The 26067-nt window shown below is 37.2% G+C and overlaps 1 protein-coding gene and 1 long non-coding RNA gene across 7 annotated transcripts in view; both read right to left on the reverse strand.

The window, feature by feature from the left end:
- The window catches only part of LOC123865649 (nucleolar protein 4), a 177689-nt gene that overhangs the window by 27845 nt on the left and 123777 nt on the right, over positions 1–26067 (reverse strand). The gene's annotated exons all lie outside the window — the stretch shown is intronic.
- Positions 778–25874, reverse strand: LOC123865668. The gene is made up of 3 exons (XR_006796020.1): positions 25715–25874; positions 8172–8177; positions 778–791 (listed from the first exon to the last, which is right to left on the reverse strand). It is a non-coding gene; the product is annotated as an uncharacterized LOC123865668 (long non-coding RNA).

Here is a 26067-nt window from a genome sequence, read left to right on the forward strand (position 1 = left end):
GATGGCGATTATTTCCCAGGTAACAGATTACACGTTCAAATGATATACAGCATAGTGCAAAGTGCACATGTAAATCTACAAATCCATCCGTTTACTTATAATACTTATTACCAATGCGAAGGCTGCTTGTCTGTTAGCTTTTCACGACCCATGGACATAATTCTTGTCCCGGTTAATGAAAGAGTTTCCCCAGAATTTTAAAACATACCAGTAAATCCGTTTGGACTAAGTCGCGCGTATCATATCATGGTACTAAGGTTGCATCCTGGAGACATATATAGGCTATTTTTATTCACGAAAAATCAAAAAGTTACCACGGGATTTAAACCTAAATCAACGCGGACATCATCTAGTATCGAACTAATATTGTAAAAGCGAAAGTTTGTGTGTATGTGTGTGTGGCTGAAATTTAGAATGGAGATAGATTATTATACCTTGGATTAGCACACTTCTTTTTATCCCGGAAAATTAATGAGTTACTACGGGATTTTTATAAAGCCTATATCAACGCGAATGGAGTCGCGGGCATCAGTTATACATAATATATTTTATAATATTAAATACATATAGGAAAAAGCATGTAAAAAGTCGCTTCACTAATGAAGTCACTCTAATCGCCCCACTGACCTCAGATTTGTCAGCGCGTCATTTCGTCGACTCTCATACACCGTCCTATTCGTCGCGCTGAATAGCACGGCTTTCATTCATTCATTCGCTCGCGGGATGAGGTTATTTTTCTACGAACGTGCTTCCTCGTTTCCAATGACGGAGGTTTATTGTCAGTGTCAAATCTTTGACGAATTTAGGTCAATAAAGGTGATCGCACACAGCAGAAGGGCCATCGTGACCGTGGTTCATTCCAATTAAATAACACTTGCGCAAGTTATATTTGGTAATAATTATATTTTATTAATGTAACAATAAAACACAATTTTCCGAGTGAATTACTCGTGCGACATATTAAAACTACATTACAATTCGAACAGGAAAATTCAAAGCCACAAAATCTAAAAAGACCTATTTAAAATGCTAATCAGATACACAAACTGAAGATCTGCTAGGTGATTCGCTAACTCGGTGTCCAACACTGAATGATAGCCACCGGGGTTGGTTGGTTCTACATTGGTGCTTCACTGGGTGATATTAAAATATTGTTTCGTAGAAAACCTTCAATGGATTAAAAAATGGATTAGCGAATCACTCCGCTGTTGTCTTCAAGAATCAGGACGTGAAGCTCTCGTCTTCCAAAGAACCAACGCAATTTTGAATTGGTTCTTTTGATATGTGTCCAACCGGCCAACAAATCGTGATGTAGTCGATTGAGGCCGTAAATCGCCTTTACATGATTACATCATTGCCGTTTCAGCTTCTCAACCCGTTGAACTGTCAGTTATATCTATCAGTGGCATCTTGTCATATTGTGAGCGTACTCAGAAATAAAATATATGAGTGACGAGACTACTCGAAGGTCATGTGTCAATTTAATTCCGGTACGTCCAGTGTGGCGCTTCGAATCGGCACGAATAAATAACTGTCATTTTGTTTAGCACGCCTTTTCCAGCGTACTTGTGTATGTCCACTTCAGTTTACACTATCAAAATTTTTTGCATGGCCTATTTGGCGTACTATTTTGTATGGTTAATAACAGATAACGTCTATAATTCGTATGAGTTTCTTTAATTCATCACACCGTTACTTATTATAAAGAGCTTCATCGTTTTTTCCTAGCTAAATTTAGCCAGCAGTGTAGGCATGAGGCAGATGAAGGCTGACGTAAGTTTTAGGAAAGCCGCCTATTCAATGCTGTTAGCACGATCCGTACGACTACCGTGTGTATAAACGCTTTGCGCGCACTCGCGTACTCTTGGCCTATTTAGTACACTAATTTGAATCTGGGTGACTCTTTTTTTGCAGTAGAGACACGCGCTCGACTTTGCCAGACTTCAAGTTATGTGCAAAAGCATCCAAATCTTCCTCGCACAGCTTCAGTGCACTGAATGTTTTTCATGTAAAAAACTGGTTAACATGCATTAGGTTTCTGTGGCATGCTAGTGCTAAAAACTTTGGCGACCATCGTTCTTAAACGATAGTGTATTTCTTAAACCAGAAACAAATTTCACAAAAAAATTACAATCATTCATTTCCGACAGCCTAGCTGTTTCTCACTAAGTTTTGGCTAAACAGGATGTAAGAAGAGAACTATAATATTATTTATATTCGCGAGCGCCCGCAGCTTCGTTCCCATGAAAATCTCCGCTACTTACTAGGTTCAAAGGTTTCGCCTGGGCGTTGTTTTTAGTGAATATGCTGTAATATTATACCGCAGCATTGCCAGTTAATTCCACATACCCGCTTTTGTGCGTGATGCGTAACTGCATTTTTACCAGCGGGGAGGAAAAAATGGGCGTTGATGAGTCAGTCAGTGAGTCAGGACTTTTCTTTTTATATATTTAGATAGCAACAATTTCTATAACATGTAATATGAATATAATATCTAAAGCGTTTGCAAATGCCTTTTTATTGGCAGGGCTTTAGGTCAAAAGCTTTCCCTAAGCTTTCACTTATCAGCTATATATTTTTTTAGTCTAAATAAATTACAAAACCGTCCTAAAAAGATCCATTTTTCATGTGAGGTCTATAAGCTTCTCAAAATTAAATATGTTTCGAAAATGACTATATTTCATTTAAAGTTAGATGTATTTCAAAGCTGGCTGTATTCATCTTGGAGTCTAGACTTAGTGCACTAGACACTTGACAGGTGGCAGACCTAATAACATAATCCTAGACCTCGATGGGAGATTAGACTTAGGTCTAAGTGACTTGGAGGCTATGCACGAAAGTACAGTAGGTAGATATCTACCTACTCGGATGAAAGTAGCGATGACAGATATGTTTGTATACTAATATTGTTTTTAGTAGCGATACTTAGCTCGACTTATGAAAACTAAATACTTACTAAAATTAATTAAAGTTGACACCTGTACAGTAATTTGTTTGTAACTGATTCATCGCAGTTACAGTTAAAATTCCATCCAATTTTTATTAATGTACCTACTCGTACTTAAACATACCTACCTAGAATTTTACGGCGAAGCACTAAAATCTAAAATATATCTACCTATTTATCTACGTGGATAGTAACGTACTAAATAATACATTCTACTATATTAAAATCCGCTAATTACAAATTAATAGATAAACTCCGGAAGACTTTTATACTTAACAAAATTTCTTTGAAACAAGAAATATCCATTGTAGTGCACACAGATCCAAATAAGTCTTTTATTTTATTACTATGCCTAATAGCTTCCTAAAGTATAATATGTGTCATCCCACTGGTATCTTACTTGTATCTGTATGTATAAACGATCTCTAGAAGCCATAACATTACGTTAGGCATTGGTATAGGTATAGATATGCTAAGTTTAGACGTAGGGTAGGCTGCAAGGTCGCCCGGCGCCTCATTGGTCACTCCTTGTTGGAATAATGTGGATATTTATTTACACTTCTCTAGATTCAACTATATTAATTTACGAGTAGGTATGTCAATGCTTGAAATTTTTCATTGCTTTTAACTTTAATGCAATCGTCAGACAAAAACACATACCTACTTAGTTAACCGAGGGGTGGCGCTCCAAAATCACCAACCACATTCGGTCAATTAGGAAAAATAGGAAAAACGTTATGAACTAAAAAGAAAACAAATTGTTTATGTTGGTACCTACTCAAAATATCATGTTTTATATTTCGGAACGCCTAGAACAGATTTTTCTAATTTTTCTAAATCCAAAATAAACTCTAAAATGATGATATTTAATATTTAGTTGGAAAATCCAACAAAAAATCTAGAGGAAAATTGGTAACTAATCGATTAAAAAAAAAATTGACTAGTGTAACTAATACGTAGATTTCAAGTTTTACAATTCGAGTTATGTTAAAGAGATTTAATTTGTCTTGTCCATACTAAGTAACTGTAATGCGTGACATTCGAGACTCCGCCATTTTGCAAGGCGAACCGCCCGCGGCGGGAAAACTGACTTTGGCGCCAATTTCGATGCGGCAACGTTTGCTATCCGACCGCATTCGGACGGACGATAAGTTTCAACGCCTCTCCTACATTGACACCCATTTTTAATATGACCGGGCTACCATGGGTGTCGTTAATAAATTCCTTTAATTATTTTAACTGCACTTTATAGTAACTTGCTAGGAACCTGGTCACATTACAACTTACTAGTCCCATCGTAGAGCCTTGGCATGTTTAACTTGACCATCGAGCATGACCTGTACGTGGTAATAACTTAAGCGATGTGATGGATCAAATTTATTTGGCGATAGACTTACAACTATTGAGGATGCGTAAAAAGTTACCTTTGGCAGAACATGTTGCAGCAGTGCGCCAGCTTTTCTTTTGGCGGCCATCTTGAGATTCTATTTTTATCAAAGTCTACGTTTGTCTTTGGTGAGGTTGTCACTTGTTTTGTTTATTTAATATTCTGACCCCATTTTATGCGTAGGTTCTATGAATATTAAAAGTTTGTTGTAGTGCTTCGTTTAGGCTACGTTGCCAGCTTACCTGCCTACTTTGTCAAGTCTAGAAATGATGAAAATAATTGATTTCCTTTTTTAAGCCCGTTTAAAAAACTTAAAAGCAGTCTCTAAGTCATACAGTTGCAGCCTAACAGGCTAGGCTAAAAGTAGCTTAATCTAAATGCGGAAGTGTGTATGTCTGTCTGTCTATATGTGTGCTAGGCTTTCAAGGCCCACCCATTTAACCGAATCCGATGACATTTGGTACATAGCTATATCTTTTATACCGGAGACTACTTTTTAGGCTACTTATTGTCCCGGAAAATCAAAATAAATAGTTTCCACGGGATTTTTAAAAACGGAAATACACGCGGACGAAGTCGCAGGCATCGTTTAGTAAACTATATTATGGCTCGCGTCATCACTCTATCGATACGCACATCATCATATAAATTCTTAATACAAAACAAGCGTGTCTGGTTCATAGTAAAACTCATAAATATCGCGAATTCGCACGAGGCGAGGGGACCGTCTTTGCGCGGAGTTGCGTAGGTCAGTCACAGGGTGAGGGTTCTTTTATAAAACATTCAAAACCGCCGCAAGCCTTTTTGTAAGAAAGTTTTTTTTTTAATAGGCCTAGTTTTACTTACGTATTAAACGTTTTAACATTCCAGTATGACACGTTGCTGAAGATAATTTATGTCTACTTATACTAAATACTACCTAATTAAAATTACTAAATATTACCTAATTAAATTATTACTAAGGGATAAAGTTAGTTAGTTTGTTGTAGTAGTTAACTCTTTCCAAAAGTAAAGGTCAGATTATGAAAATTCCTTTACCTACTGTTAAATATTTAGAATATCCTTCAATGCTATAGCAAAAGCTAGTAGTAGATATATCGATATCAGCTTCGCAATACGTTGAGCTATATCGGTTACTCTGGTTTGGCTCTCCGTATTTCTGATTTGACCACGCAGAGAAACTCTAGGCATAGCTCTCTCAATCGTTCACTGAGTAGCTTTGAGCTTTCTTTCTGGCCCATAGCGACCATGTTTCGCATCTAAGGAATTTTGGATGAGACGAGAAGATATTTTAAAGCTTCCCGAAAGCTGCCCATCCGAATTAAGCTCTTTCTTCAGGTTAAGTATGGATATCGATTAAATATCGTTATATTATACAGAACCACTCTGCATTCTTGTACCTTATTTTCGTGCCGGGAACTTTTGCAGGGGTTGCGTAGCGCCCCTATTTGCGCAATACTTTCCAATGATCATTGTACACAACTATCTATTTGTCGGCAGTGGGGTGATTACGCCACGGTTGTTCCGACCAATTGTTTTGACTGATTACTTTTTGTTTTGAAAATGTTTGGTGTTCTCTGCTGATGTTTTTTTCTCATTTTAAAACGAAAGTTAGTTCTGTTTATGCACCTTATGGACTTACTCGTTTTCTGCGCTAAGCAAATTATTTGAAATCTAGCTGCACGCAGCGAAGCCCTACTCAAAATGCAATTGATATCACCAGCAGGTACGCGCCAAACGCTTCATAATTATGCAGTGCGAATAGCAAGTGCCATAAAGATTTTAAAAACTGCACATAAAGTGCAGGGAACGTTAAGGCATTGCAGAGGACTGAAGTCTGAGCAGATAAAATTTCAAAAGACATCCCATTCTCTTGCAGTTCGCGATAAGCTCAGACATATCTCGAATGCAGTTTTTTGGTAAATTAGACTCAATTAGATTGCTCCAAACTTCCTACGTTCCATGCTTCGAGTGTGTTGTATATGCAATGGTTTGTATGCAAAAAATTTCAATTATGCAAGTCGTATAGATTTCGCTTGTTTCACGGAATGCGCAAAAATGTGTGTTGCGAGTACGCTTTATCAGCTGAATAGCTAGTTTTCTAAATCGACACTTTAGTTCATTTAAGTAGGTAGATACGTACTACGTAGGTACCTATTATTGACGTTTCCGTGGTAGTAAATTGCATAGCTACTACTTACTACATCTATGTGTTTTGATATGATTACCTTATGATCGAAATACTGTTCCCATACTATATATCTTTAAATCCAAAGTAGGTGTTGCGCTGTTTGGTTACAGTAAATTAGGTTATCACTACTTACCTATATTACTTTCAAAACAATACAAAGTAGATAAGCATTGGTTTCAAGTAGGTAACCTTGACTAACAAAAGCTAATGTCCAAAAGATTTCTCTATTTCAGATTTAAGTCAAGCTAACTAAAAACAGAGCAGCTCTCTTAAAACTAACGTAGAAGCTAGACCAACATTTGACTAAATGATCACATTATCATCCCAAACAAAACTAGAACCTACATGAGTCTTTATTAACAATATCTCAATAGATAAAATTTTAGGGGGCAAATTAATGTAAACACGTAAAATTACTGTATATTGAATCTCTTCTGTTTGTTTCTAATGATCGATTTGTCCCGAAAAGTGATGAGTGATGACAAACTTATAAAAAAATTGGTGTGACAGGTTACATAAAAATTAATAGCTGCATTTCCCAGTATTTGTTCTACCAATGTAAACGACGTCTAAAAAAGTCAAAGAAACTCAATTTTCTTCTGCCTGAATATCGAATCCTACTAATTGATTCTAGCATTCAAAATCCCTGAAAAAGTGGTAACTATATACATAACTGACTGATTTTATAAAATAAACACCTATATTTTAGCCCAGTCTTTCTACTCAGTGTTTCTACAGTAACAAAAGAACTCAAAAAACTCCAGTTGAATTTAAAGGACCAATTTTCTTTGATGGCGTGCACGCCAACGGTTATAAGAACACCGTGCCCAAAGCTATTACGCGGCCTTGCTGATATCGTCAGCCAAGTAGCGAGGGCCTAGTGCACTGACCGAATTGCATTCCAGCTACCGACGCAGCTGCCATAGCATCTTCATATTAACTTGACTAATTTAGTATCTACAATAATTCATTTAGGTTAGCTAGTATAAGTTTTACTTCATTAATAGATGTATTATTCACTACACATATTATTATAAACTAGCTGATGCTCGCGACTTCGCGTAGATGTAGTTTTTTTTTAAAATCCCGTAGGAACTCTTTAATTTTCCGGCATAAAAGGTGGCCTATGTGTGTATCCAAAGTATAATCTATCTCCATTATAATTTCAGCCAAATCCGTCCAAAAGTTTTTGCTTGATAGAGTAACAAACACACACACATACATACAAACTTTCGCCTTTATAATATTAGTGTGAGGTGTGATACATAAATGTGTTTGTTTGTTGCCTTATTTATTTGTTCTTCAATCATTCCACAACGCAGCAACTGATCAACGTGATTTTCTGCATGGATATGTATACCTAATTAAAGTCCTGGAGAGTGACAGAGGCTACTTTTGTCTCAGAAAAATCAAGAGTTCCCACGGGATTTTTAAAAATCTATATCCCAGCGAAGTTGCGGTCATCATCTATTTTTTAACCGACTTCAAAAAAAGGTGGAGATTCTCTATGCTTCGACTGTATGTTCTTTTAAGTACTAATTAACCTATAGCTAACTTTCGGAACATAAATGACAGTAATAATATCCCAATCGACGCAGCTGTCAGTTGTCGCTTACTAAGCATCCACATATGGGTAATACCCATACCAATACCTACTAGTACTTAATAATTTTATGTCTATCCATTTAACATTAATAAATAATTGATTAAAGAGTTTCTTAGTAAAGTTCTTAATTTGTTAAAGTTCTCCACGTACACGTTAATATCAACTGCATCTTCATGTATTTAAGTTTTATATGGTGGTGTACCACTTAACAGTTGGTACTTGAAAGGAACCTTACTAGGATTTTATGATGATCAGAAGTGCGTAACGACCAAATTGAATTCCAGTTACGGACGCAACGGGCAGTCTGCATTTAAAGTTAATTACGTACGTAAAAGCATAATTTATATTCTCGGTTTTTATTGCTGATTTTCTTAATAAAATACAAAGTCAGAAATGTATGTACCTAATCATATAAAAACATTATTAGGTGCATAGATACATTTACCTGTCCTAAGTTTGACTGGTTTAAGAGATAGAGCAAGACTGGGAAGTTATTTTTAAGTTATAATGTTACTTATATAATGTATCTATTAAATAACTAGTTTTTTTAGATATTGTTTTATATCGGCATGCTCATTCAAAAAACTAGTACTTGGCTAGTTTTTGAATCAAGACTGACTCTACCTCCACCCTCTAGAATGAAATCTTATGCGACTATCAAATATTAAACCGATATAGAATAATGAAGCATAAACAGAGGTGCAAGAATAATTTCAGTTGGTAGAAATTACTTATTAAATATAAGATTTTCAAAACTTCTTTTCTTTCTAAGTAAAATTTGTAATCGAACTAATAGCTAAAAATCTATAATATGATAAAATGATATTATTATATGTAGATTTAATTAACCAGTAGACTATAAAAAATAAGAAAAAGCAATACTACAATAAAAATAAACAGCCTAAATAATGTCAAAGAAAAAAAAGCACTGAAATGAAAAACTGAATTGTATGAAATGTATTTCAATGATTATAGTATTATTTAGTAGAAAAGGCTTTGACAGCAACATTTTAAAAATTAATTGATACAAATGAATGTCAGTGCTGAATTCACAATAAATGGGTCACACCTAGATAACACCATGTAAATAGGTCTAGGACGAACTAAAGGACATTTTTTTCCTACTTAATACTAGTAGTTTTTAGTTACCACAACAACATCACCACGACATCACACAGTAGGTAGGTACTTGGTAGTCCGTTATCGGCACTGTAAAGACCGTGAACGATTTGATTAGGTAGTTCGACGCGCGCCTGCACTCCGAAATTACTTTCGAACTTAACTGCATCGATACACTAAACTTTTGCCAACTTCTGCAAGCCTGATAATGTTATGTAAACTACGAGAAATCTTTTGGGTATTCTGGAAAATGTAGGTTTTCTGTAATTAAATGTATTTTCAGTTACAAAGTAGGTAGGTGAACTTTTCCAATTCAGCTACTAGAGACTAAATGAAATTAACTGAAACATCTGTTTCATCAAAATATCGTTCTCATGTTTTACAGGAAAGTGCTGCACATACATAAAAATTCAAAAGTTGCAGACTTCCTGAAACTTTTGTGCCTTTCATTCGTCCTTATTTTCCGGCAAAGCTGGAGCCGGTAGATTTGTACGTATAAGTATCTAAAAGAAAATAAATAAGATTTAACATAGCCGGTTAGGCTAGTTAGGTAGTTAGACATTGAGGAGTTTACCTAGTACTAACAACTTCCAAGTTGAATATTTAAAGGTACCAGGAAACTCGCCGAGAATACAAAGTACTAGGTAAGGCCCAAGTAAGACCAATTTTAAAAACAATGCCTCGATCTTAGCGTGACAAAGGAAACTTAGCTAAGACAACCTCATCGATGGACTAATTGCATTTTTTGCAATCACCACGTACCTACTAATGTCAAGGCTCACTTAACCATCGCAATGTCCATTCCTGACAACAACACAAAAAGTTGTTCTATTACAACTTTTTAGATAATAACCGAGTTTGAAACGCAATCGAAGCACTACAACCAACCTTCAATTCACTTTTTTTAATGCGATTTTTCTTTTCAGGGATCGAGTTTCCCGTATAAGTTCTCGGAACGCGACGTACGTCCACACGGCACAGCTATGAAACGCACACTGCTCCAATGGTTACTGGTTAGTGCGTTCGGTACTTGTCCGGCCTGCCTGATGCCTCCATCCCCCCGGCCCCATTCCGAAATGCATCAATGACACTCCAAACACGCACATTGGTTCGCGGACAATCGATGAAAAAAAACTCTACCTGTAATAAATACACTTGCGCTAGGGTGATGACTGGTAATTTAGATGCAATGCTGCATTGCCAGGAAAGTAACAATTACAACGAGAAATATAACTCTCCTAACTTACTCCTAACTTGAACAAACTTTTTAGAAAGATTCAAACCTCCCGCTGTATGCAAATCGCAAGTATAGCAACAAATGAGTTTCGTAGACCCAATTGATACAAAGGGTCTTATGACTCTGAATATTGAATAGAAATTTCTTTAAGTCTGTTACCAGCAGTTGATGTTCATCAGTTAAGACAACGACAATGAATCATTCAAAATTTTCCAAAAAAATTTCTGATGCATACAAAATCCTTTACAAAATATCTGTAGCTGAAATCTCTATGAATGCTCTGAATGCTAGCTTTACTTAATAAAGCTGTAGAAATAATATAATCAAGCCTTTAGGAAAAATTGTTTTCAAGCAAATCGTTTCTCATGTGCCGGCAGAATTATACCAATTAGGGAAAATCAATTTCCGATGCACGCATGATTACGAACTGATAATGACGTAATTACTCACACAAACACAATGTCTGTACATAGCATGAGTAGGTTATATGCACGACTTATGTGAGATTTATATATACTACATAGCATTATACGTACCTACATTAATGTATGCGTTTTCCAACACACCAGCCGTGCTGTGCAGTGTGAAAAATTCTGATATCATCCACATTACTTAATTTAATAGGTGTCTTCTTACTTAGACAGAGGAAGTATAACTGTAGTTAAAAGCATCATCATCATGATCAACCCACTGCCGACCCACTACTGAGCACGGGGGTCTTCTCAGAGTGAGAAGGGTTAAGCCCGTAATCTGCCACGCTGGCCCAGTGCAGTTTGGCAGACTCCACGCACCTTTGATACCATGATGGAGATATTTTAAACGCACTTATTTTCGAAAAGTTGGAAGTGAGAGCTCGTGATCGAACCCCCGACTGAAATAGAATGCCAATGCGACGTCTTATTAACCACTAGGCTATCAGGTTTTGTAGGTTTAACAAAGTAAAGTTTAGTATGAGACTAATTCGAAATTGAACTGCAAAGTCACTTTTCGCTAGCAATGGGCATGATTGCTCATTTCAAATCATTTTCGTTCGGTGATTATTTTTTTTGTTCACAGTGATTTCACAGGCAATTTTTCATGGAAAGCGATTTTTCAATAATTTTCACTCTTACGTTCATTTACAATGCAATGCTTTATTAACTTAACTACGTATTAGATATTATGATCAAGATCAATAGTGCCGATGTTTCGCCGGTTGATTTTCACGGGAAGTGAATTTTTGCACTTATGATTGTTGTAAGCGAAAATTGTTTTTAATTTAATTAACTGAATTAGAACTTTTTCCCATTTTACAATCAGCGAAGTGTTTGTTCTAGCTCGCGTGCTCTTTAACTCGAGTTGATGATCGAGTCGTGATTGTTCACAGGATATTTTATGTAAGATAGCAAGTGTTACATATGAAAAGGCTTTTCACGTTCCCTTTCACACGCTACTTGTGAAATGGTCCATCTCTACTTCGCACAGATGCCCTGTCATCTTGTAGCAACGCACGGTGCTATTGATGTTGATCTCGAGGGAGCAATCGGTAATTAACACGCGGCGTGTTGTCTCAGGCGATTCCAGCTTATATGCGGGGTACATATAGAGTGGGCATGAACAGGCGTATTGAATAGAAACTAGATTTGATTTAGTTCCATCATCTTCATTAATGATTAACTCTAATCATTGTATAGTACCTACCTATAAATACTTAGTAGTAATACGACTTCAAACTAATACTTGTTGTATATGATTCGAAAGCCTGACATACACAATCCACGTCCGCAGTGCGACGCAAGTGCGTGTTCGTTGCTTTTTTTCATATAATATAAGGAAATTTATGTATGAAGACGTTTACACAGATAAGCTCGTGTTGGAATCGCGCTTAAGAGAAGTTTTCCCATACTAAGGTAGTTTAGGTTCTCATTTGAATACTAACCAATCACACCCAATGTAATGTTGTACTTATCTGTCTGTGCTTTGCCAGATTTTTAGGGTTCCGTACCTCAAAAGGAAAAACGGAACCCTTATAGGATCACTTTGTTGTCTGTCTGTCTGTCCGTCGTGTCTGTTAAGAAACCTATAGGGTACTTCCCGTTGACTTAGAATCATGAAATTTGGCAGGTAGGTAGGTCTTATAGCACAAGTACAGGAATAAATCTGAAAACCGCGAATTTGTGGTCACATCATTTAAAAAAAAATGTTTCAATTTTCAAAGTAAGACCAAGTGGGGTATCATAATGAAAGGGCTTTACCTGTACATTCTAAAACAGATTTTTATTTATTTTTATGCATTGGCAGACTTCACACACCTTCGAGTATGGAGAACTCTCAGGCACGCAGGTTTTCATGCACTCACAATAAATCAAGTAATATTTAATTGCTTAAATCGCAAACAAGTTTAAGGTTTGTGCCCAGAATCGAACCCCGGCTATCTTTGCCTTGCCCGGCTATAACAACTTCTCTGAGAGACCCTTGCTTAGTAGTATGCCAGCGATGATTCGATGATGATGATGATATGGTAAAAGCTAATCCTCGCCCATGTAAGACTTGGCAATTTTCGAACAACCGATATTAGCAGTCTGTCTAGATCCAATGGCTGTAATTGCCACAATTTTCAGTAACTACTAGTAGGTACACTGAGATACTGTGATGTTGCAAGACATTTACGTACCTACTATGTTACAAGTATCTTGTAGCTAATCCCTTAGAGAAATCCCTGATTACAACTGGACAATATCAGGTGGTATAGAAGAGTAGTATCGTCATAAGACATGTATACTAGGGATTGCAATGCTGGATCCGCAATCCAGCAATCCAGCTGGATCCAGCACGTATTTGGTGCTTGCTGGATCCAGCATCTGACGCTGGATCCAGCGGTGCGGATCCGCAATCAGCTAAAAACAAGTAATTAACTGTCTTTTCGCGCAAAAAAACCATTGAATGTTTTTCAGAAAAGTAAAAAAAAACTGTAACATAATTGATTGGCCTCTCAAGTCTGAAACTATATTATAACTTGAACTTCTATTAAGTGGGATAGGCTACGTAACTTTATTTCGAAAAGTAGTGAGACTGAGAATCTGAGAGCCCTACAAAGTTAGTAAAATAGGTAGGTACGTAAATGAAAAGAAAAAAAATTGGCGGCGTTACCTCAGAGCGAGGTAACGCCGCATGAGTCATGTTTTTTCGTGCGTGCAGCCGGCTCTATCGAATTATAAGACGTTGTCACGTCAAAAGCTAGACCATTACGATAGATCTCTATTGTCTACAATTGCAAACCACGATGGGAAAGCTGGATGGCTATAGCCGTTAAACAACTGGACTGGTCAATTGCTCTAGCCCACAGCTGCTTCAGGATAACGCTAGACCTGATACTTCACGTCCAAAAGTCGCTAAATTAAAGAGCTGTGATTGGAAACACCCACCATACTCCCCAAAACTTGCTCCAACAAATACTTTTTTCGAAATTTAGACAATTTCTTGCAAGGAGAAAATATTCAATATCGATTCAGTCCAAAGATTCTATTGCCTTCAAAGATTTATTGATTCTTGCTCCCACAATTATTTCAGCACTGGAATCAATGAATTACCTATAAAATGGCGAAAGTGTATAAATAAGTGGTACATATTCCGATTGATTAAAAATATGTATCCAATTACATTTAAAAAAAAAAAGTTTTTCTTTTTTTCCTTTTTAAAAACGCTTTTTTCATAGGAAAGAACCTCATAATATAACTACAAACAAATATACGTAGTTAGTAATTAAAATTTCTACAGTGAAAACATTAAAAAATTGCATTTCTTTGAGAAAACGATAGGTGCTGGATCCGCGCTGGATCCAGCTGGATTTGCTTCGATCCAGCAAAAATCCAGCTGGATTGAAAATGCCGCTGGATTGCAATCCCTAATGTATACCTCAGTACTACACAGTAACGTCATACTGGGTATGTGGTTACAGTAAATAATTTTCTATATAACCAAAGGAAAGCTGACTGACTGATCTATCAACGAGCAGCTCAAACTTTTGGGTGGATAGGGCATTTGGGTAGATCTAAGGCACAGAGGAAATGAAAAGGTCAAATTCAAAGTCATGGAGTTATTCAAGGGGCGGACCAACAGATTCCTGAAAGGCTGGTAACGCATCGGCGGTATCTCTGGTCACTGGTGCTGCAAATGTTCATGGGTATCGGTAATCACTTAACATCAGGTGACTCGCCTACTCGTTTGCTCGCTATTTTTTATTAAAAAAAAAATTTGGACCAGCAAAGTTGACCATCTATGACTCGGGTCAACGTTGCTTATAATCGCAATCGATTGATATCTTAGAGGAATAGAGACTTATTTGCACCAGAAACATTCTAAGGGCGAACAAGAGCCATCAACTTAGATATATCTTTCTATAATATTTAACACCAAATATCATTTCAAGATTAGGGAGCAGCAAACGCGTTAACAGATGTATCACACACACAGGTGCACCCAACGCACACGGCAGGAGCTTATCGATCACTATATACGAGGTGCTATAGAATATATGCCACAGGGAGAAGATGTCACTTAGGCAATAACAGCTATAGGTATATACCCACCTCCCTAAACACATTGCGTATATCAATCTGCTGCGGAGCCTGCCCTTGTGACCAAGACGTTGAGTCGGATTACGCATGCTTTATACAAAATTGGTGTGCCGAGAGAAAGATCGAGTGGCCAAAAATTCTGAAAAACTGGTCAAGTGGGAATCGCACTTGCATACGAAAGGTTCCGTACCATCGTACAAGAAAATGAACCTACTTTTAGGGTTCCGTGCTTCTTCTCCGCGTCATGCATATTTCTTAGGAGAGTTTTCAGTAGGGGCTGAAAATTCAATGCGATGTTTTTCGTTCTGTAATATGCCACCCCTTCAACACAGGTTCGCATTTTTGGTTTAAATAATGTTTAAATATATTAAAGTTATACTCATAGTTATATAAACTTCCCTATATTAATGATTTGTCTGAAACTGAAATAACATCTACTTATTTTGTAACTCTACATCTGAGCTCTACCTAAATATAAAATGTCAAGCTACAAGTAGTGAAATGCGTATTCAGCAGTCACATACTAGCACATACACAGGTGTATATGAATAACGTATACGAAACATACATTTAACAGAACTGTATCGATATAGTATGTATAACTCGTTATATACAGCGAACTATACAATTTACGTTCCAGGGTGGATGACGACACTAAGGTATCAATAGATGTAGGTACGCACTATAGGAGCACCTATGTTGCAGAGAATAAAATGCTCATTACGCATTGATTAATTTAACGTTTGGAAGTTAAGGTGCATGAGACGGGTCTGCCGGCGTAATTCAAATTTAATTTGGTTTTTCGCAATTCGGTTCATTAGTTTAGGAGCTACGATGCCACAGACAGATATACAGATACACATGTCAAACTTATAACACCGCTCTTTTTGGATCGGGGGTTAAAAAAAAGCTTACTTGTATAAGTAAAATATTTATTAAGCTCCGGCTACACGCTCCGTCTGGCAACCGAGAACTGCGCAGTCAAATCTTTTTTTTTTTTTTTTTTTAAAGAATATTAGCCATGTTAAATGACTAATATTCCCCTATCCTCTCCAACTAAGCGTCAGGCTTGTGCTAGGAGTAGGTACGACAATAGTGCAACGGGCGGGGTTTGAACCGTCGACCTTTCGGTATTCAGTCCACTTCTTTACCGGTTGAGCTATTGAGGCTTTAGCAGCTCTTTGAACTGCGCTGGATACCGTTTTGCCGTCCACACGCACGCACTTAACTGCGCAAACTGGCTTGTGCAGCTAAACGCTCAGGTGACTGAGCGTGTAGCCGGAGCTTAAATGTCTAATACTTCCAGTAACCTACACAATCTACACATACGTAAATTATAATAATTACTGCAAAGGTGGCTTATTCACGACACGCGTAATTGCTGAAGTTGCAAATGCAATCTTTATTTCAAAAAGGTAAGGTATATTCTCCAACATCGAATACGTTAAATTGATAATGACCGGGTTTCGGGTATGTAGTGTGGAATCTCATATTATTACCTATAGCATGCGTATATGTTAATAATTATTTTGATTTATATGTAACGCAGATTATGTGTACGGAATATTATATGTTAACTAGCATGTATAGAACTTCTAACAAAAACGTCGAGGCCTCGACGAGTTCGATGTCACTGCGTCAAATGTTAGTTACATTAATTGACGTAGGTAGCCTTAAAGTAGACCTATTTTTCTTTGATTTTACGTCACCATAGCTTATATTTCACATATTGTCGCTTCGGGATCAAACCGAGAGCACACGAGAGTTTCCTCACTCTAGGTCACTCTGCCTCTGGTGTTTGAAACTTGAAAATCTGACAGTAGGTTCCCTTTATAACGTAAGCACTCACTAAGAAAGGGTTTTATAAAAAGTCATCCCAGGGTCTAGAGACAGATGGACTGCTTTTGGACTGTAAGCCGACTGCAAAATTGATTGTTGCAGTTGGGATAGTGATATTGCAGTTGACGTAACTGCATCCGCAACTGTCGAGCGATTCCGAAGTCCACGTGTTGTTCTAGTAGGGGTGAACTGTGAAAACAACATCCCAACTGCACGTAGGTAGACTGCGTAGTCAGTCGGTAGTTGCGATGCAGTTGTATCAATTGCATCATAATTGCACCCTTTGCAGTTCTCTTGCAGTCCAAATGCAGACTGTCTGTCTTGATACCAAAGGTAAGGGGGTGAAAGTTTGAATTTGAAAATTCGGCACATGAATATTGGTATTTTGGCTATTAAATGATGAAATTATGAGTCTTTAGTTACCTGGTTCTTTCTTTATAATAATTCAAAGGTTTACAAAGATTTTGTGCCCTAGGTTTAGGTTTTCAGATGGCCCTTCAATGCCAGACTTAGTGTTTTTTTTAGTAAAATATGCTAATTGTAGTCATATTTTTTTAAAAGCTCTACTTTCTCCTAGGTTATAAAAAAATCAACTAACTTGCTTTTTTAATTTAAAAAATAAGCACCACCCTCACAGGGGTACCAGGGTGACATAACGTTGCGGCAGTTAATTAGTAAGAGGGCGCGGCGAGGCGCAGCGCGGGCGCGGCGTTTAGAGGAAATTGTCGTTTTTATACGGCCTCCCCCCAGTGAACATTCGAATAATGAAACAACATAGTTAGACGTCTTATAAACACATGTCGCTCTGGGTAATAAACAGAAATTAATATCTCAGTCCGCCCATTTCGGTATACGGGTGACTATCAAAAAGGGCTAGCATAAACCATAACGATACGATACCTAGCCGGAAAAGCCGAAAACCTGATTCCGCTATTTTGATACTTGCCCCGTAGAAAATAGAGAATATTAACGCCTGGATTTTTGTAGATTTTGTCACTAGCTTTACGTCGGTTGTCGACGCGTACACAATAATATGATCCTAATGGTATCCTTTAATGTTACATAGTATTGCCTATGGTCTGTATATTTTTATCTATTAGATGACCTTGCTGAAATTTTTTATTTGCTGATTTTTTTTTAAATCAAAAATTGGATTTACTAATTTTGCTTACAACACCAATCATCCGAAGTCATGTTACCAAGATATTAAAAATCAATTTTATTTTTAATATTCAATTATGAAAAATTTCAGCCTAAAATTGTCAGTAATTCGCTAGATTATTCCACTAAAATCTACTAAAATGCAGGAAGTCAACAAGGATATCTAGAATCTAGTTGCCAGAAGTCACGTTGGCGCATTTGACATTCCTCTCTTTCAAATTGTACCTAGATTTATCCATAGCTTCAAATCGGGCAATTTCGTAATCATCTGGCACACAACTAACTAACTAATAAAATAAACACAAAGCCATCGCCGAAACATTGTACCAAAGTATGTACCAAGGCGGCATAAGCACATCAGATATAGCGTCGTTCATAGCATAATGCGACCGCCGCCGTCGGGCCCGCTCGTAACAGTCTAGTGCAGCTAAAACCGAGCGATTCGGTTTTATACACACCCCCTATAAAAGCAAAAGGACCGGGTATGGTTCCGGATAAGTGGGGGTCTGTATCTTTATATCTGCCCCCCTGCGGCCCCACATTATGACCGGGGGGTTCTTTGGACAGCTAAAAGAAATATCCGGTTGCTTACCCGGGCAGCAGCGGGCAGGCGGTAATTCCTCTTCTAAGTATACTTTGCTTATTTACGCGAACTTGCTCGCACCTCCCGCCCTGTATTGGCACATACGGGCGCCTTTTTAATTAAGGGAAGGGTATACCGACGTATTAAAGACGAGTTTTATGTTTGAACACGGAAAAACTGTTAGTGAGAAGAGAAATATTTTCTTAGAACATTGTTTAAAACAATAATCTCGTTGTGTAACTTCTAAAGTGAGAGTTCTAATGTTTTCAAAGATGTGTGAAGTCTACCTAATCTACACTTGGTCAGCATGGTGGACAATGGCCTAACCTCTCACCTTGAAAAGAGACCCGCACTCAGTACTGAGCCAGTGATGGGTTAAGAGGATGATAAATGATAATCTCATTTATATCGCTTATCTCATACAATTCATCTAACACAATCGAGCACAGTAAGCTCAGGTAACTCCCAAATATAATTTATTAAAATTTGAAATCCTATGCCACAATCTCTTAGGTGACCAGCCTCATAGTTTGCATCATTGACTCCTACAGTACCTACTACTACTACTACCTTTCAAAAATTCTTAGGTCGTTTCTGATAGTACACTTTTTCGCATCTTATCACACACTTGTTCTTTTTTTACTTGATCAAACGCTTTAAAAAGTCAAAAATGGAAGCATAATCGTTTTTAACCCCCGACCCAAAAAGAGGGGTGTTATAAGTTTAACGTGTGTATCTGTGTATCTGTGTGTCTGTGTATCTGTGTATCTGTCTGTGGCATCGTAGCGCCTAAACGAATGAACCGATTTTAATTTACTTTTTTTTGTTTGAAAGGTGGCTTGATCGAGAGTGTTCTTAGCTATAATCCAAAAAAATTGGTTCAGCCGTTTAAGAGTTATCAGCTCTTTTCTAGTTTTCTTGTAGAAAAGAAGGTTAGATAACCGTTAGGTTCATAATATTATTATGTCAATTGACAAATATCAAGCTGTCAAGATGGACGTTACCTAAATACATAATTACTTATTTGAAAATGATGTTTTGGAAAACTCAGATGCTTTAGATCGTAGGCGCGGAATAGTCCAAGAAAATCAGTTCAGCCTTTTGAAAGTTATCAGGTCTTTTCGGTCTTTTCTAGTTACTGTAACCTTCACTTGTCGGGGGTGTTATAAATTTTTAATTTACACTTGTGAATCATCTTATTCTTGAGTATACGCATTTATAGTCTAGTATCTAAAAATCCGTCTTTTCAGCTGCTGAAAGAACCTCAATCTACTATCGCCGATCGCTAAAAAGCTCTGCAGAGCCATCTTCTTGCTTAATTCTAATCGTCCATGCTGTCCTAGTAGGTATAGTGAACAATGTTCATAACATACTGCGCCTAGTAGGTCCTCCTGGTAACCTTACCAGGAGCAACTAACTAGCTTATTGCAATATTTTCGGGTCTAATTTCTAGCTTCACAAGTGTAAATTAAAAATTTATAACACCCCCGACGATCCAAAGTATTTGAGTTTTCCAAAACATCATTTTCAAATAAATAATTATGTATTTAGGCAACGTCCATCTTGACAGCTTGACATTTGTCTATTGACATAATATTAAGAACCTAACGGTTATCTAACCTTCTTTGCTACAAGAAAACTAGAAAAGAGCTGATAACTCTTAAACGGCTGAACCAATTTTTTTAGATTATAGCTAAGAACACTCTCGATCAAGCCACCTTTCAAACAAAAAAAACTAAATTAAAATCGGTTCATTCGTTTAGGCGCTACGATGCCACAGACAGATACACAGACACACAGATACACAGATACACACGTCAAACTTATAACACCCCTCTTTTTGGGTCGGGGGTTAAAAACCAACATTTTCTTCAAAGAGATGGGAAGTTTAAAATACTTGTCAAAGAAAAGACATCAACGTGTTGCCTAAAATAATAGGGACCATGTACACCAGTTTCTTAATATTAAACGTTTTATAAACATTTTGTTGCATTATTAAAGGTGTAGGTAAGTATTACCTGTGGTATTACTGTGCAATTTAACCTAATAATTATATTTTCATAGAGTTGTAGTAAAATAGTGAAAATTATATATTTTTTTTTTTACATAACAACATAGCTGGCTGAAGGGATTAAATATGTGGGTGGTGAAAAAAGTAAAAGAGAAGATTAGTTAGCAGGCTGACTCTGGATGACCGAAGGCAACTATTTCTGTGTGGGATAGGTCGTATGGGGATTACTTTGAAGGATTGTAAATCTATACTAGTATTATAAAGAGGAAAGATTTGTTTATTTATTATCGATAAACTTAAAAACAAATTTCATACGAGCGAAGCGGGTGGATCAGCTAGTACTTAGATAAAAATTAAGAAAACAAACAAATGTACACGTGTTGAGCAAATCATTATCTCCATGCATGTTTCGAATGCTCTTGGCTAGCTAGCATCCCCACCAAGTGCCTAACTTCTTTCCATAAAGTTTTTATATAAGGCAAGGCTTGGGACTTTCAAGAGCTGAATTCCGTTTCAAGGACCACTCGACAAAATATGAGCCGAAATTTCGCTTTGGTTCTGCGACGTTGGTAAAGGAGTGCAGTTGTACTAAATAAAAACTCTGTACATAGGATTTGGTTTTACACTTAGGTACAGTTTTTACACTTAGTTTACATTTATAATGGTGAACCACAGACGAAGGGTAGACTGGTTGAAACTATAGTTAAAGGATCTTAGTTTTACTATGGAAACCTAGAAACGGAAAATAAAGCTTAGGTATTAGATTGGACTTTAAAGGGTAAACTTGAGGGTTCAAACTTCAAATCTCAGATCATGAGGACTATCGTATCTAGTCCTAGCACAATTCTACATTTAACTAGAAGGAAAATCGTCTTTAACAATAAGTCTATTAACTCTCCTTTGTGAGAACCTTTCCTCCTCTCCTTTTGGCATGAGGAATTCAGCGAAAATCTTACAAACACGCGTGTTATAATCGTGCTGCATAACGTGGTAACCCGTGGAAAGCCTTATGCGGACGGCGATTTTGTTTGCTCACATGGTTTTACATTGTAATACGATGCAGCGAAGCGTTGCATCTTTCCCGCTCAGATTTGTCCGTAGTATTAAAAAGTAGTAACTGACATTGTGAAAGAATCACTCCCGACCGAGCTAAAGAGCCTAAATCATCAAGGCATGCTGAAATTTCAAAGATATTGCCAACTAATCGGGAGTCGGGACGGCTTGAATTTTGGGGTTTTCCCGCTAAAGTTCGCTCAAAGACGTCCTCAAAGCCCGAAGTGGGTGGCTCGGGTACCGGGGTGGCAGGAGCCGGGTGGAGGTTACGGGGTATCAAAGTTTGCCTGCCTCGGTGGCTATTCGTAGCAGAAGTGTAGGCGGGAAGGCTTGCTACTTTGTTCGCCTTTTGCCGCGTGACAGCGGCACTTAAGGGACGTGCACACGAGGCCACCGTAATGTTAAAGTGGCGTTATACGCGCCAACTTTCCACCGTGTTCCACCAATCATCAAGGCATGCTGAAATTTCAAAGATATTGCCAACTAATCGGGAGTCGGGACGGCTTGAATTTTGGGGTTTTCCCGCTAAAGTTCGCTCAAAGACGTCCTCAAAGCCCGAAGTGGGTGGCTCGGGTACCGGGGTGGCAGGAGCCGGGTGGAGGTTACGGGGTATCAAAGTTTGCCTGCCTCGGTGGCTATTCGTAGCAGAAGTGTAGGCGGGAAGGCTTGCTACTTTGTTCGCCTTTTGCCGCGTGACAGCGGCACTTAAGGGACGTGCACACGAGGCCACCGTAATGTTAAAGTGGCGTTATACGCGCCAACTTTCCACCGTGTTTAGTGGGTAGTCATATGGTAATGTTTATAATATCTGCATCGCTTGCTCTCTCTACGTTTGCGAATAGTTTTATGTCTGAAACGTCGAACGTACGTACATAACTACATACTTCGATATACTATATCATAAATAAGGTATTGAGGACTTATTTAATAAATTGCTTATAATGAGAGAGTAGAAACTTAACCACTTATAAAGTGGGCCTAGATAATATTATAAAATGATATAATTTAATGCCAAATAACGTTCACTGAGGAATTTGAATTTTATTTGACATTTTTGACAGTGGTATAGAATTATCAAAACATAAAAGAAAAACCGACTAAAGTGATCCTATAAGGGTTCCGTTTTTCCCTTTGAGCTACGGAACCCTAAAAACTAACAAATTTTTACTCAATTTATATATTAGTAGGTACAGACATAAAAGGGCAAACTGACGGACTAACAAATCAATGTACAAATTAATTCGTTAGGTATAGAAACTTGAGATTTTGCATTTGTGTTTTCTGTGTAACGTAGACAACCACTAGGAAAGGATTTTCCGAAATTCCATCCAAGTGAAGTTCGGGAGGGCCAGCTAGTTGTCCACATAATAGGTATATAAACATTAGGCTGGGTGCACATTGGCTACTGTCGCCTGGCCATCTCTGCAATCTCTCGTAAAAAGCTGTGAACAGCATAAAATGCTTTAAAAGTTATCACCAAAAATATTGGATTAAAATTTACTAAAAAATTGTAACTAAAAACTTTGCACCTATACGTAGCATTTTTATTAGAAATATTAGTATTTGAAAATTCCCACGTTTTTCGACAATAACTTTTAAACTATTTTTCACAGTTAACGGCTTTCTAGTTAAACGACGCTTACATCCATTCTGTCTAGCAGCCATAGCCGAGAGCCTTATCATGGCGAATTCTGTCGACTACCATCTGTGCCTTACGAACCAAAGAAGTTCAAGCTTGTGAGCTTGACCACCGCTCGGATACTTCCGTTTGGAAGTCCAAAAACACTACCCAAAATAGTATCTAGAATTTAGATTTTAGATACTAAGTGCAGCTCAAAAAAAAAAATTTTATGGAGTATGTACTTTGTTGCTTTACTTAGAACTTTATCTCAAGCAAAATATATTTTTATTTAAATTTCAAACACCTAGACGATATCATAAAAATACTTAATTAAACTTGTAACAAAATTGGTCCGAATACTTATTTATAATTGACAAACTGGGTGTGATATCACTCCCCATACCATAATTATATAGTTAAAGAACTGTAGAGTGACATAGACTACTTTTATCCCAGATAATCAAAAAGTTCCCGCAGGATTTTTGAAAATCTAAATCAACGCAGACAAAGACGTTGGCATCAGCTAGTCACTCAATAAAACAGTTATAATTATTATTATCTACAGCAAAATATAAACGAAAATCCTCTAGAGATCTATTCGCACGCACCGCGCCTAATCCACAAACTTTTATATAACCCTAAACCTACATAAAGGTCAAAACGCTGAAAATGGGATATATAGGCCTAACACGAGCCCTCCAAGGGTCTTGTGGACCCAAAAAAGTATATAACCCGAAGGTACCACGGGTCCATATCAGGCGTCTTGTGCCTCCGAGCAGGGAAATGTTAAGAAGGGTCTGGGTGGGTTGACTCCCCTTTCCGGAGGGTGGCAGGGTGTTAAGGAAAAAATTCAGACGACCGTGTACCCTTGGTACGACCCGCTGCCGTCTGCGTAATTAGTGATGCGGTGGGGTGGGTATGAGTCGATGATTTTAGTCGATCTTTTTTTAGTTTAAGTATTTTATTTTATTACCGTTGTTATAATATTTATTTAATTATACAATTCGGGGAAATTGCAGTGTTATTTTTAACTAGGTGACCAGTTACGACTTCGCTCGGGTGAGTTTACCTCAGACAGACAGATTGACAAAAAAAAAAATGGGGCATTTTCAAAATATAGACTATATATTTCATTATATTACATTATAATTATTTGCACATTTAAATAAGGATGAAATCAAAAGTTTATGGGATTTGCATACAATAAAGAAGCAAGAGTCATAAGCATAAAATATTACATTCATTAGTTTTGCAATTTACATACAATAATTGAATCCGACACTTTTACATGTTTTTTCTACACGTCATATTTAAACTAAGTAGGTATGTATTACATACATTAATTATGCTTGTAGGATTCATATTATTATTTATTTATTTATATTAGTGTATTTGCTTTAAATTTCTCTCATATCTAACCAATTATTATTTAATTAAATATGCAAACTGACAAAAAAAAACGGGCTTTATACATACATAATATCTATACTAGATGATACCTGAGATTAAGCCACACGGATTTAGGTTTTTGAAAAATCCCAACGGAAGTCTTGGATTTTGCGGTATAAAAAAAGCTTATATATCCGTATACAGAGTGTTAGTTATCTCTATACCGAACAGATGATGTCCGTGAGTTTATCCACGCGCGATCACATTTATAAAAATCCCGAGGGAACTCTTTAATTTTCCGGGAAAAAAAGGAGTCTATGTCCATCCCCGGGCCTCTGTACCGAATTTCGTCAAAATCAGGTAAACAGATGGGCCGTGAAAAGCCCACACAACACGCAGACACACTTTCAAAAATCTTTCTTAGCCGATATCTACGTCATAATAGCTATCTGCAATGTGCATGCCAAATAGCTAAATTCGTCCAGTAGTTTGAGCTGTGCGTTGATAGACCATTCGGTCACTCAGTCAGCTTTTTCTTTTATATATTTAACATTTTATAATAGCATAACTACGAAGTCGTTTAGCCTACGCTTTTATATCGATAACATCTCTTGGAGTCGGGGACATCCCTAGAGATTATGACAAGATACAGAGCAGGGCTGCTAACGACGAGCGGAGAGCTGTCAAAAGAACCTACATTAATGTTATTATAACTTTTTCTAGGGTCCGTACATGTGTGCCGACGTTAAATGAAAGTTGCTCTTGCTGGGTAAACCTAAATGACTAACATCTTAGAATTTCTGTACTTATGTAATTTTTTGCACATAATAATAACATCACATAATAATTAATATTATATGGCGTTAGGGCTTGTTCTAAAATTTGTGGAAAATTAATCAGTACATAGGTACCCTACAGGTAGTAAGTAATATTTTTTAGTTTTTAATAAAATATATTATGTACATAATGAAACAAAATAAATGGGTATAATAAAAAAGGGTATTTTTACTCTACTCATTTTATAAATGCGAAAGTGTTTTGTTTGTTGGTTTGCCCTTCAATCACGCGGCTACGGAGCAACGGATTAGCTTTTTTGCGTTGATATGGATAAAGACCTGATGAGTGACATAGGCGACTTTTTATCCCACGAAATCAAAGAGTTCCCACAGTATTTTAAAAATCTATTCCACGCGGACGAGTCCGGACATCAGCTGCTAGTTTGTGATAATTTGATAAGACACAAAAAGTTTAGTGGGTGTGAAGAATATTTTGTATAAAAACAAAAACCGGCCAAGCTCTTGATTCTTATTTTTCGACTTCTTTTACGTGTATGGGATATCCCTGAAAAATTAACTTAATAGAATATT

Source organism: Maniola jurtina, chromosome 5 (assembly GCF_905333055.1).
Source record: "Maniola jurtina chromosome 5, ilManJurt1.1, whole genome shotgun sequence".
Taxonomy (NCBI): Eukaryota; Metazoa; Arthropoda; class Insecta; order Lepidoptera; family Nymphalidae; genus Maniola; species Maniola jurtina.